At 46.4% G+C, this 12,260-nt stretch overlaps 1 protein-coding gene across 1 annotated transcript in view; it reads left to right on the top strand.

Annotated features, from left to right (window-relative positions):
• The window catches only part of UNC80 (unc-80 subunit of NALCN channel complex), a 3,271,126-nt gene that overhangs the window by 3,100,750 nt on the left and 158,116 nt on the right, over positions 1-12,260 (top strand). The window lies entirely within an intron of this gene.

The following is a 12,260-nucleotide window of genomic DNA, read 5'->3' as shown; positions in this document are numbered from 1 at the left end:
GAGGCAGATTGGCCCCCGGCCTTCATTTTGGAAGCTCCTAGAGGGGAGGAGAAAATCCTCCCGTCCTTTGCGCACACGGTGCCTAAGGACCAAGCTGAAATGTACGCTGGTGAGTGGGCGCTGGCGCTTGCGCCAGCGGTATATCGTACTCAGGTGGGTTGGGACCGGTTGTCCCCCTGCCATGAGATTCCATTGCGGTCTATGCCCCAGCCTCAGCCCCAATATCCCATGCGTCGTGAGGCTAGACCTCACGTCGCGGCGATCCTTGAACAATTGGAATATCAGGGGGTAATTGAAACATGTGTGTCCCCTATGAATAACCCTTTATTCACTGTGACGAAGCCTGACGGCTCGTACCGTTTAGTTTTGGATTACCGGCACCTAAACTCCCATTGCCGGACCTGCGCGGTACAAAATACACATAGCTCGGCTCTAGTCGACAGTCTCGTGCGTAAACGATTTAAAACGACACTTGACATTTCCAATGGCTTTTTTAGCCATAACCTGTCCACACTGAGTAGCCAGTGGACAGCGTTTACTTCGGGCGGTAAACAAAAACAGTTTACGAGATTAGCCATGGGCTACAAAAATAGCCCTGGCGTCTTTTCCGCTCGCGTGGTTTCCCTCTTAGAAAGAATAGACCCCGAGGCATACTCCTATGTTGACGATATCTACCTCACGGATGACGAGCTGTTGCCGCATCTGTCTCGAGTCGACAATATTGTAGTGAGTTTTGCTGACTATGGCTACAAATTCAATTTTGCGAAGTCTCACATCGCGGAATATACAGTGTTGTTTTTGGGCTACGAGCTCAATAATGAAGGAAAGGGGTTAGCTCCCCACTTTCTGGAGAAGTGCGCATGCTTGAGTGCGCCAACGACACTAAAGAAATTACAATCTCTACTGGGCTTTCTGAATTTCGGCCGTACGTACATTCCTGATTATGCCCAGCGTATCAAGCCGCTTTACGCCTTGGTACAACCCTCATTTTCGAAGTCTAGCTGGCAGCTGGAACATTCTAAAATTTTACAGTCTTTACAGGCTGACCTTCTTGCTTCACAATATTTGCTGACACGTGATAACCGCACCAACCTGGTAATAAGAATAGTGCCAGGCGCCGTGGGTTTCACGTATTTGACGTTTAATGAGGGCGATACAGTCCCCATTGCGTACAAATCCCACTTGTACACCTCTGCTGAATTACGTTTTTCGGCGGTCGAAAAAGTTCTGACTGCTGTACAGATGGCGATCCTTAAAGAACGCGCACTGTCACATGGGAAACAGATTCTGGTTGTAACACCCTATCCCGCCTTAGAAGCGGTGACAAAGGCAAGTGTACCAAATTCTAAAGCTTTGCATCCTCGGTGGATACAATGGGCCACAACACTGACGTCGCCAGACGTCACCTACATCTTTGATGCCTCATTACAGACTCAAGAGTTCTTGCAGTATGAATTCGTTCATCCGGCTCCTCTGTCTTTGCGCCCGCTCGAAGAATACCATTGTGTCATATACACTGACGGGTCTGCGCAGCCCGCAATTGGATCAAAGCACGCCTACTCAGCGGCTTGCGCAATTGTCGTAGGTACTTTCGTAAATGGTGAATTCCAATCTGATGCAGTGCATACGCAGTCATTGGGCGATTGTACCGCGCAATTGGCGGAGCTTCGGGCTCTAGTGCTTGCACTGGAGTTTGCCGATCCCCGAGTCACTACACTAATTGTGAGTGATTCTTTCTACTGTGTCCAGTCCTATAATGACAATTTACACTTCTGGTCTCTGAATGATTATCGAGACACAAAAGGTGGCACGATTAAGCATAAAACGCTTTGGGTTCGAGTGGCAGACTTTAAAGAACGTCTCCCACTCGTGAATGTAATTCACACTCTTGGTCACCAACGACTTGGTGTCCATGCTGTCGGCAACAGCTTGGCTGACGAGGCAGCAAAAACAGCAGTGGCTACATACTTAGTGGCAGCAGTAACCGGATCAAAGAGTAAGATTGATGATGACATCTTGGCAGCTATTGCTGCTACAGAAAAGGGAGGCGATTACCCGAAGGGTTTTCCTTCTCGTTACATTTACCATTTAAGTCCTGATAATGTCCCATTAGTGAGGATTAAAGACGTTGGTGACAGAATTATACCCAACGCGGACTGCAGACCCGCACTGATTCTGGCTGCTCATGAGGGGTTGGCGTCAGCCCACGCCGGAGTGTCAGCCACTATATCTCTGCTACAACAACGTTACTGGTGGTTCGGTTTATATAAACAAGCGCGCGCTTATGTTCTCGATTGTGACATTTGCCAACAGATTAAACCTTCTACTGTTGCGCGCCCATCACAAACACAGTTGTACATATCCAATAAACCATTTGGTTGTGTTTATTTGGATCACTGCGGTCCTTTTTCTTCTGATACTGCGTACAAGTACATCTTGGTTGCAGTGGATTCGTGCACACGTTTTCTGTGGGTATGGCCACAAAGGAGTGCTGACTCGCGGACTGTCATCAGGGATTTGCGTGTCTTTGTGGGAACTTTTGCGTGTGGTACCTTCCATTCTGATCAGGGCCCTGCGTTTGCCTCTAAGGCTTACAAGGAGGCTATGAGAAATTTGGGGGTCCTAGTCAAATTTTCGTCCCCCTACCGACCTGAGGGTAATAGTGTGGTGGAGCGAATGAACCGTGACTTAAAGCAATCATTGACAGCCCGTGTTTTAGGCACAGGCCGAAACTGGCTAGCCCATTTGTATAACGTCCAACGTGCACTTAATAATCTCCCTAGAAGGTCTCTGGGTGGGCGGACCCCGTACATGATGCTCTTCGGAATCAGAATGTTTGTACCAGACCTTGATGGTCTAGACATGGCGGCGTCGACCGCACCCTTTGACGTAGATGATCACTGTGCTGTTTTACAGACTCTGCAAGAAGCCAGAGACACTCTATCGAAGGAACACATGCCCTCCACATCTGAAGCTGAAGTTCAGATTCCGGTAGTCGGCTGGCTACCCCGAGTTGGTGATCTGGTCCGTGAGAAGGTGGAGAACAAGAAGGAGTTCGGCCCCTCTTATCGTGCACCAGTTCCGGTGCTTGGAGTGCAGGGTACAAGAACAGTCATTTTACCTCCACTTCCTGGTCGCAAAGAAAACAGGTACATCTCTATTGACAATGTCAAACTTCAGCGAGTGGCCGATACTTCTTAGTGTGACTCCAGCAGTTTCATGCCAGACGATGCAAAGAAATTCGATGTTGACTCTTGCTTCTAACACCTTGCCTGATGTTGCCATCGAGATGCAATCGGTTACTGATCCCTTGTTGATACCATCGGCTGATGGTTTGCCCGAAGAGACTGAGTATGCTTATCCTACACGTGGTCCCTCACCTGTTTTACAATCTACGGCGCTTGGACAGTCCCGTTTCTCCTTTGACACTAACTCATTGCCCTCAAGCCCCCCATCGAACATTGCAGTTTTTTTCAGCTGGTTTAAGAGACATTTTTTGATTGCCCCTTGGACATACATTTGGCTGTTGCTTTTCAGTGTTTTTTTGTTTATGTCTGTTGGATTTGTAATAGTTTTTTTCCGTCTTGTGGATGGCCACTATCTGAGTGAGAGATCGACAATTAGACTTATCAATGGAACTTTGGCCCCCCACTCCTCGTCCCACATCATGAAGAGGGACCAGACTTTTGTGAATATTACTGCCTGGCCCGTCTTGGATGGAATCGCATGGGATGCTGTTAAATTCCAAATTCATGGGCCTACAGAGGTCATTAATGTACCTAATGTATTTCGTGTTTCAATGGGTGATGTGGTTAGGCAGAACATACGTTCTGATGATTGGGATGTACACGCCATTGAATCACTGTTTTCTGATTTGAAATATTATGCCGCTTTTGATGCTGAAGATTTATACGAAAATGCGGCTAATTATGCGGAACAGTATTGTTTTCAACATTATGGCAATCATTTCCTGCATAAAGCAAATACATTTAGAAATTTTGTAAATTTTACCCAATGGGAACACTGTCCTACTCCCGAATTCGGAAGTTCGCAAACACTGGTTAACAAGTATTCATATTTTACCGATTTCAGTGTTTCCAACCCGGCAGCGTTTTATTTTAAGGTGCTGCCTGAGTCTGCCGCAAAGGTTAGACTGACACACACGAAGCTACTTTATTCTAAGTCCTTTATGGACGAATTGTCAATCAAAGGTTATGATGTATGGAAGGCTACTATTGATCTAAAGTCGGTTTGGGGTTCCAAGCCGTGGCAGGTACAGGGTACAGAGGCTTTACATCGTGCCTGTCTTATACCAAATCATATCTTATTTTTAAATTCATCCATCTTCCAAACCACCTGTTTCGGATTGGCTACTTCTAAACAATTAAAGTCACCTTCTGTGCCAGATCTGGGCGCTTATCCCAATTGGGATAACCACACAGATCTGTCCCGCTCTGCTTTGCAATCCTTAGTTTCAAATATATCTTTCAATATTTCAAAAGTTAATAGTGAGGGTTGGTTAATTTGGCAAAGCAGTTCAGATATCTGTCAACGACGTTTTCTGGGACTGAAACCGGGGTATACTCAAGAACGTGTAGACCCTCGGTTTGAGTCGTCACATACTGTCACTACATACTCTGTGGGCAAGTTATGTCAATCTTGGCTGCGACATTCCACTTTGGCGTCTGTCAAGGATCACTTATCACAATTACATGACAGAATAGATTTGAATGATTTTGTTAAGGGTCCTGTGGGCGGCAGAACCAAAAGGTGGGCGTATGCTATTTACAACGAAGTCTGGAAGTTGTCACAGATTGAGGCGGCTTCCAGATTGAGAGCTATTGACCAAGCAAACATGGAGAAGGTTTTAGCCGTTATAGATAATAGCATTAGCACTCTCTCTTCTAGGATTTATACATTAGATAATATTGTTTCGTCAGTTGTTGATATTGTGCATGATGATATGTCTGTGTTATATCATGGTCAAAACCAGTTGCGTTCTGTTATGCAGTTTGCGTGGACATTGCAGACGTTAAAGGCAGGGAGGGTCCCTTGGGACTATTTGAACACTACATCGTTATTCCTTCCCTTTAACCTTACTGACAAGCAGCGCTTTATGTCCATGAAGGATGCTACATATTCATTGTTACATATTGAAAAATTAGAGCCATTGCCCTTCTCAGTAGCGGAGATCAATTCGGCTACGTGGCTAGCACACGGATTGATAACTCTCCCTTATGCGCTTTTTAAGTTTACGTCTTGTATGAAACATTATGCTTTAGGTAGATATGAACCACTAGGCACCGCTTTCATACACGAGGTTTGGTCCCTCCCCTTTACGTATAGATGTACTAGGGACGGAACTGAGGTTTATTTGAAAGGCGAGGAATGCACCACGTCACCAGACCATTCCTTGGTTTGTAGGCACATTCAATTACACGGCGCGTGCAATGTACAAGCCCCGAATTTGGCCTGCGTTCTGCGAGGTATCCCAGTGCCTGTGATTACCCCTTCTTTCACGCTGCTTGCTAACGGTAGTTATTTAATTTTGAATAATGAAGCTTGCTGTGGGATGTTAGTGGGAATCCCATACATAGTAACTGTCTCGCAGAAAGTTGTCTGCTGCAATAATGTTCTCTTTCCACCCCCGCATGGGCGGCTGGATGTTTCTATCTGGCCTTCGATTCCAACCTTGAAAGCAGAGTTCAACAAGTTGAGCAGAATAAGAGCCTTATTGTCCCAAAAAGAGGTGTCTTTGACTTCCTCTCGTGAAACATTCGACCTTCACGTTGCTAATACGCGCACAGAGGTACAGGCGCTTCTGAATACTGACCTCCCCCTACATTTCGGCTCTTTGATCAAAACTATTTTCAATGCCTCGTCCACGACCGGCCTGGCTCATTTTTTTAAACTTGTGGGCTCGGGTCTCGTGACCTCTTTCCAAACTATTTTTGGTGTGGTTCCGGGCTTTTTTCATTCCCTTTTCTCGAGCATCTTTGGAGGTGTTCCGCTACTTCTGGCGCTAGTGGCAGGTGTGCTGCTTTTCCTTTTCATACTTCGAAATGGCTGCTCCATCTGTGCCACTCGTGCACCTATCCCGCCTGCAGCTTCTTCGGGATAGGATGCTTGACTTTTATGGAACCCTGCCGTTGGCGACATTAAGCCTGGCGTATGGATTGTCCTTCCGGTATTGCTACTTCACCTGCGTACAGCCTGTACTACACTGCCTGGACTGCCCCTTTGAATGGCCTTTGGATTTGTGCTTGACCAGCCTGGTGTCTCCGGTGCCGGATTTCGATCGACTAATGAGGCCCTTAGTGTCTCACGAGTTGACCTGTTCTGGTGTCCGGATAATGGCTTGTGGAGCAGCACATGGGATCCTGGGTAATTGGGACATCTCTACAGCTGCCTACAACTTCTTGGCTATGAGCTATTTGGAGGAACATTCCGGGTGCCCTCTGATCGTGCTGGAAGCTCCGCTGATTGAAGAACACGTGTGTTCCTTCTCGTTGATGGATTGGATGGCTGAGACTTTCGCTGGCCCTGCAAATGATTTTTTGTTGGAAGCAGTTGCCACATATGCTGCCTATACATTCATGGATTGACTGAACTATCGTCCTTGGCGCCTGTCGCTCCTGGACAGCACCCTGCCGCGGCATATACACTTTTTTATTTTCTCCCTGATGGTTGTTTTGAGTTTTTTTTTTAATTGATTATATTTTTTTTCCCGGACTCCACAGTTGCCCCTGTTGCTTTTCAATTTTTTTCGTTTCAGACTTTAACTCATTCTGAACCTTTGAATTGGTTACGCCTTGTTCTGCTCTGACGAAACTGAACTCTGCGTTCTCTCTTTTCTTGCCTACTAAATAGTGCTTCGATCAAGGGGGCGTGTAGTGAGTTCTCTCTGAATACGTACAGGCATTGTTAAGTTAGCATAACCACGTTAGATGTTAGAAAGCCATCTTTTTGCTTTTGCACACGGCACTGCGTTTACATGTTATTTCTTAAAACAGACTGTTGACTCGAGACTTGCTTCACACAAGCGCGATCTGTTGTTACTATCCCAAGCTCTGCGCAGCGACCTTGGTCTGTACATGGTGTGACAAACAGTCTGAGGTATTACACAATGCATGTTTTTCACTCTAGGTTGATCGGCCCACTATTTAGCCATAACACACGCGCAGCTGCAAATGCCTGAAAATTAGTGCTTTTAGTATCACAGACATCATGTTTATTATTCAGACCGAAGACGAGCCTTCATGCGAGAAGTCTCCTGATGCTCCTGTGATGTGATTTCACTAAGCTGATCTTTGAGGTATGGGGTCCCCTATTCAAGCCTAAGAGACCTTCTATTAGCATAATAATAATATTAGCTTCTTAGTAAAGGGAAGGTGGTAGTATCCACTGACATTATAATATGATCACCCCTTTTATATTCTATGGTATTGTAACTATGTTGCTGGTTTTGATATTAATCATTTGTCTGCTTGTATTAGCCAAAGTACTGCATCTTAGGACACGTGGTCTATAAAAATAAACCCCTTTTATTTACAACGTGTCTCTGTTGATTATTGTTGTGGACTGATGTGAGAATAATATACGAACAGGTATTTCCGATTCCCACCATTCCTGAGTATGTACTGAGTCGCTTGTTCTGGGTTGTCTATTCATTGGGATCTCTGAGCTAAATCTCGGATAACGAATGGGACACTTATGCTAGCCGGATACTGGGTTCTGGGTTCTGAGGTGAGTTTCTGGTACACCACAATTCACTGAGGTCCTGGGGTTCTTCGCATAGTTCTGTGTATCAGCAGAATCCCTGCAACAAAATGTATACATGGAAAAATCGGTATGAAAGACACCTATGTATTTCTGAAATGGGAACAAGATATAGAGTTTAGAAACAGTAGATATTTGCACATTTCCACAATTGGGAGTACCCATACTAGCATGAGAATTATAGGTCATTTTTCAAAATGACTTCTTTTTTATACATTGTCTTTCATTTGGAAGGCAGAAATGCATCGAAAGTCAATAGGTAATAACAGTTGCTCTACAATTCTGTGTTACCCTAAGTCTCCCGATAAAAATGGTACCTCACTTGTGTGGGTATGCCTAGTGCCCGCAACAGGAAACGGCTCAAAACGCAACGTGGACGCACTTTATTTTTACAGTGAAAACTGACCATTTTTTTGTAAAGTGCCTAGCTGTAGATTTTGAACCCTAGCTCTGCCGGCACCTAAAGAAACCTATCAAACCTATACATTTTTAAAAACTAGACACCCAGGGGAATCCTGGATGGGGTGACTTGGATGGCTCTCACCAGGTTCTGTTACCCAGAATCCCTTGCAAACCTAAACAATTGTCAAAAAAAACTAATTTTCCTCACATTTCTGTGGTGGAAACTTCTGGACTCTGCGTGGATCCACAAAATTCCACCCACCCCTCTTTCCCCAAAGTCTTCTGAGAAAAATGGTACCTCACTTGTGTGGGAGGCCCAAGTACCCGCGACAGGCAAAGGCCCAAAACGTATTGAGGAGACATCAAAATTGCCTATCACAAAACGACCTGGTTTTGCAAGAGGGGTCACCTGGGTTTTTGGCCCCGTGCTCGGTGGCTAGCTAGGGAAACCTACCAAACCCACACATTTCTAAAAACTAGACACCTGGGGGATTCCAGGGAGGTATCGGTTGCGTGGATCCCGCAACGTTTTCTTACCCAGAATCCCCTGCAAACGTCAAATTTAGCTGAAAAAAATCACTTTTTCCACGCATTTTTGTGTGGGAAAGTTGTGGGATCACCGGGCTGACCCAAATTTCCTACCACCCAGCATTCCCCCAGGTCTCCCAATAGAAATGTTGCCTCACTCGTGTGTAGCTATGGCTTCACTGGGGGCCGATTGTAACCCCCATGGAAAGCACATGACTATAAGAAAGAAATTGCCCCCACAGGGGGTCGGCCAGTGAGCAGGAGGACCGAGCCCCTGCCAATTTCTCTGCCATTTTTTTCTTTTTTTTTTACATTTTGGGGGGGGCGATCACGCCCCCCAAGTAAAGCCAACATCTTTTTTTTACTAAAATATGCCCCCGGGGGGGGGGGAGCCTGACACATTACCATAAGGGCCGACCCCCCCCCTAAGACATCCCTGGTGTCTAGTGGGGTTTCCTGGCTGTGGATCGCAGCAGCACAGGAAACCTTGAAGGCCTCGTTTGAAAGGGGAGGCTCCCCCAGGGGGAAAAAAAAATCAATCTCCTGTGCTTTGCACCGGAGGTATAAAGGGGGGCCTCCCTGGTGACGGCCAATGGACGTGCGCCGCACCAGGGAGCTAGTGCTGGTGTCGCCCATTGGCTGACGCAAGCATCAAACAGGTTAAAAGCGAGATGTAAATCATTTATTCATATATGCATATATATATGTATGAATGTATGCATATATATTATACATATATATCACCTACTGGTGATAGCCAGTAGGTAGTTATAGTTAGGACCAGCTTTTCCCGTAGAAGAAGCCTTTTTTGTTTTGCTAATAACTTTGGCGCCCTTTGAAGAAGTTTCACGAAATTTTTAAAACAAGCGTCCCAGTTACTTTAGCTGCTGTTTGGAACAATTAGGGGCGATTGGTCAAGCAGTGGCCAAGAAAAAGGGGGGGCCCAAAACGCTTTTTCTCCATGCAATCTCTATGGATATTTTTCCTTTTTTGAACTTGACCAAAGCCCAAACCACTGAAGGGAATTACACAAAATGTGGCAGAAGGCTAGATCGTGGTCCAGCATTAGTGTGTTTTGTAATTTGGTGTAAATCTGTTCAGGAGTTCCAAAGTAATTAAAGAAGGATAAATATAGATATCTAGGGACGTGTATCCTTCACGGACCCACCCGCGGGGATTTTTGGGTACCAGCCTGGGACCCACGGATCAGAGGCCTAATGGAAAACAGAAAAAGATGTGTGCAGCGTTGGGTTCGGTGCTTTCGAGGGGGTTGGCCTCATGCCGCTGGTTGTATTAACTTACAGTAATTTTATATTACATTTTTAAAAAACATAGAAATTCACTGAAGAAAATCAAAGTTACAGGAATATAGTTAGGTTCACGTTTTACCTACACAAAACCATTGAAATTGGTCAGTTATAGTTATACTTATAGTTATACTTATCTGAAGAAACTATAACTCATGCCGTTTAGTAGCTTTAAGCCACGAGTCATAGTTTCTTAACATAAGTATAACTGTAAGTATAACTGCCGAATAATTTCTATGGTTTTGTGTGGGTAAACCGTGAACCTAACTATAACATCCCTCTAACCTTTGGTGTTTTCAGTGTATATATATATATATATATCTATATGGCGGTCACCATTAGGTAGTTATAGATAGAACCATGTTACCATAGGAAAAGCGTTTTTTCACTTGCCTATATCTTTGGAACCGGATGATGAGTCTTCACAAAATGTTCCCTAAAACGTTTGCCACTCACTTCAGCTCCTGTTTAGAAAGTTTCAGGGTGATCCATCAAGCAGGGGCTGAGAAAAAGGGGTTCCCAAAACGCATTTTCACCATGTTTATTCCCATAGGGATTTTCAACACGACGACAGAGAGAACAGCTGAACGGAATTACATCAAACTTGGCAGAAAACTAGCTCTTGGTCCAGAAAGAGGCCTTTTGTGATTTTGTGTAAATCCGTTCAAGAGTTTTAGAGATATTAATCAAAAATCAAATTTGTAAATCTAGGGATGCGGACCCCCTGCGGATTCGCGAATCCATGCGCCAACAGCAATGCTGTGATTGGCTGGCCGCACCCTGAGAGGAAAATTGCAGCCGTCATTTCCTGCACTCCCAACACATTAGAGCCCCATCCCCTCCCTTTTCACTTTCACCCAGAGGCACTGCAAGGTCCACATTAACGATTCAGGGATGGCTTGTTTAACAAAAAGTATGGGAACTGGTTTTGTGAATTGAAAAAAAAACATAGGCACATCGGTCTCCACAAATCCTGTCCACTTCAACATGCAGATGTCCTTTCTTTAAGTTGACGGGTGGACTACAGGGCTGCATTCAGAAGCAGGTCCCTGATCATCCAGACCCCTGCGGCTTCAGAGTGATGACCCAGGAGAAAGAGAAAAAGAGCGAGATCCATGGATAACATCAAAGACATGGCCCATAGGAGGGGTGCTATCTAGGAGCTAATTTTCGATCTACAAATGTGCAGACATATAGGAAACATAAGGGGTCTGTTTTGTTTTAATGAAAGGGCCAGCACTACCATTATTGTAGCAGGTTCAGTGGCACTGGTACCAACAGTGTGAGGGGGATACTACACTCTAATTATGATTGTAGCGTGGAGTGGAGGCACATTTTCCTTGCTAGTATTAGGGGCCCAGACCACCCTTGTTTCAAAGGGATCAATCAATCAATCAATCAATCAGTGACACTTGTAAAGCGCGCTACATACCCGTAGGGTCTCAAGGCGCTGGGGGGGGGGGGGAGGGGGGGGTGCCGCTACTGCTCGAACAGCCAGGTCTTCAGCTTCTTCCTGAAGGAGAGGTGGTCTTGGGTCAGGCGCAGGTCGGTCGGGAGGGAGTTCCAGGTCTTGGCGGCCAGGTAGGAGAAGGACCTTCCTCCTGTAGTCGCTCTTCGGATGCGGGGGACGGCGGCGAGGGCGTGGTTGGCTGATCGGAGGTGGCGTTTGGGAGCGTGGAAGTTGACTCGGCTGTTGAGGTAGCTCGGGCCTTGGTCGTGTAGGGCTTTGTGTGCGTGGGTGAGGAGGCGGAAGGTGATTCTTTTGTTGACGGGGAGCCAGTGAAGGTCTCTCAGATGTCCGGAGATGTGGCTGGTTCGTGGGATGTCGAGGATGAGTCTGGCTGAGGCGTTCTGGATCCGCTGGAGTCTCTTCTGGAGCTTGGCGGTGGTACCGGCGTAGAGGGCGTTGCCGTAGTCCAGTCGGCTGGTGACGAGGGCCTGGGTGACGGTCTTCCTGGTCTCGGTGGGGATCCACCAGAAGATCTTCCGTAGCATGCGTAGGATGTTGAAGCACGCCGAGGAGACGTTGTTGACTTGCCTGGTCATGGAGAGGGAGGAGTCCAGGAGGAAGCCCAGGTTGCGTGCATGGTCTGTCGGTTTGGGTGCGGTGCCCAGGGCGGGAGGCCACCAGGAGTCGTCCCAGGCGGAGGGTGAGGAGGCCAGGATGAGGACCTCCGTCTTGTCCGAGTTCAGTTTCAGGCGGCTGGTCGTCATCCACTCGGCTACCTCTTTCATCCCTTCGTG

Source organism: Triturus cristatus, chromosome 3_2, assembly GCF_964204655.1.
Source record: "Triturus cristatus chromosome 3_2, aTriCri1.1, whole genome shotgun sequence".
NCBI lineage: Eukaryota > Metazoa > Chordata > Amphibia > Caudata > Salamandridae > Triturus > Triturus cristatus.
The sequence above is the reverse complement of the archived record's forward strand: the minus strand, read 5'-3'. Positions and strand labels throughout refer to the sequence as shown.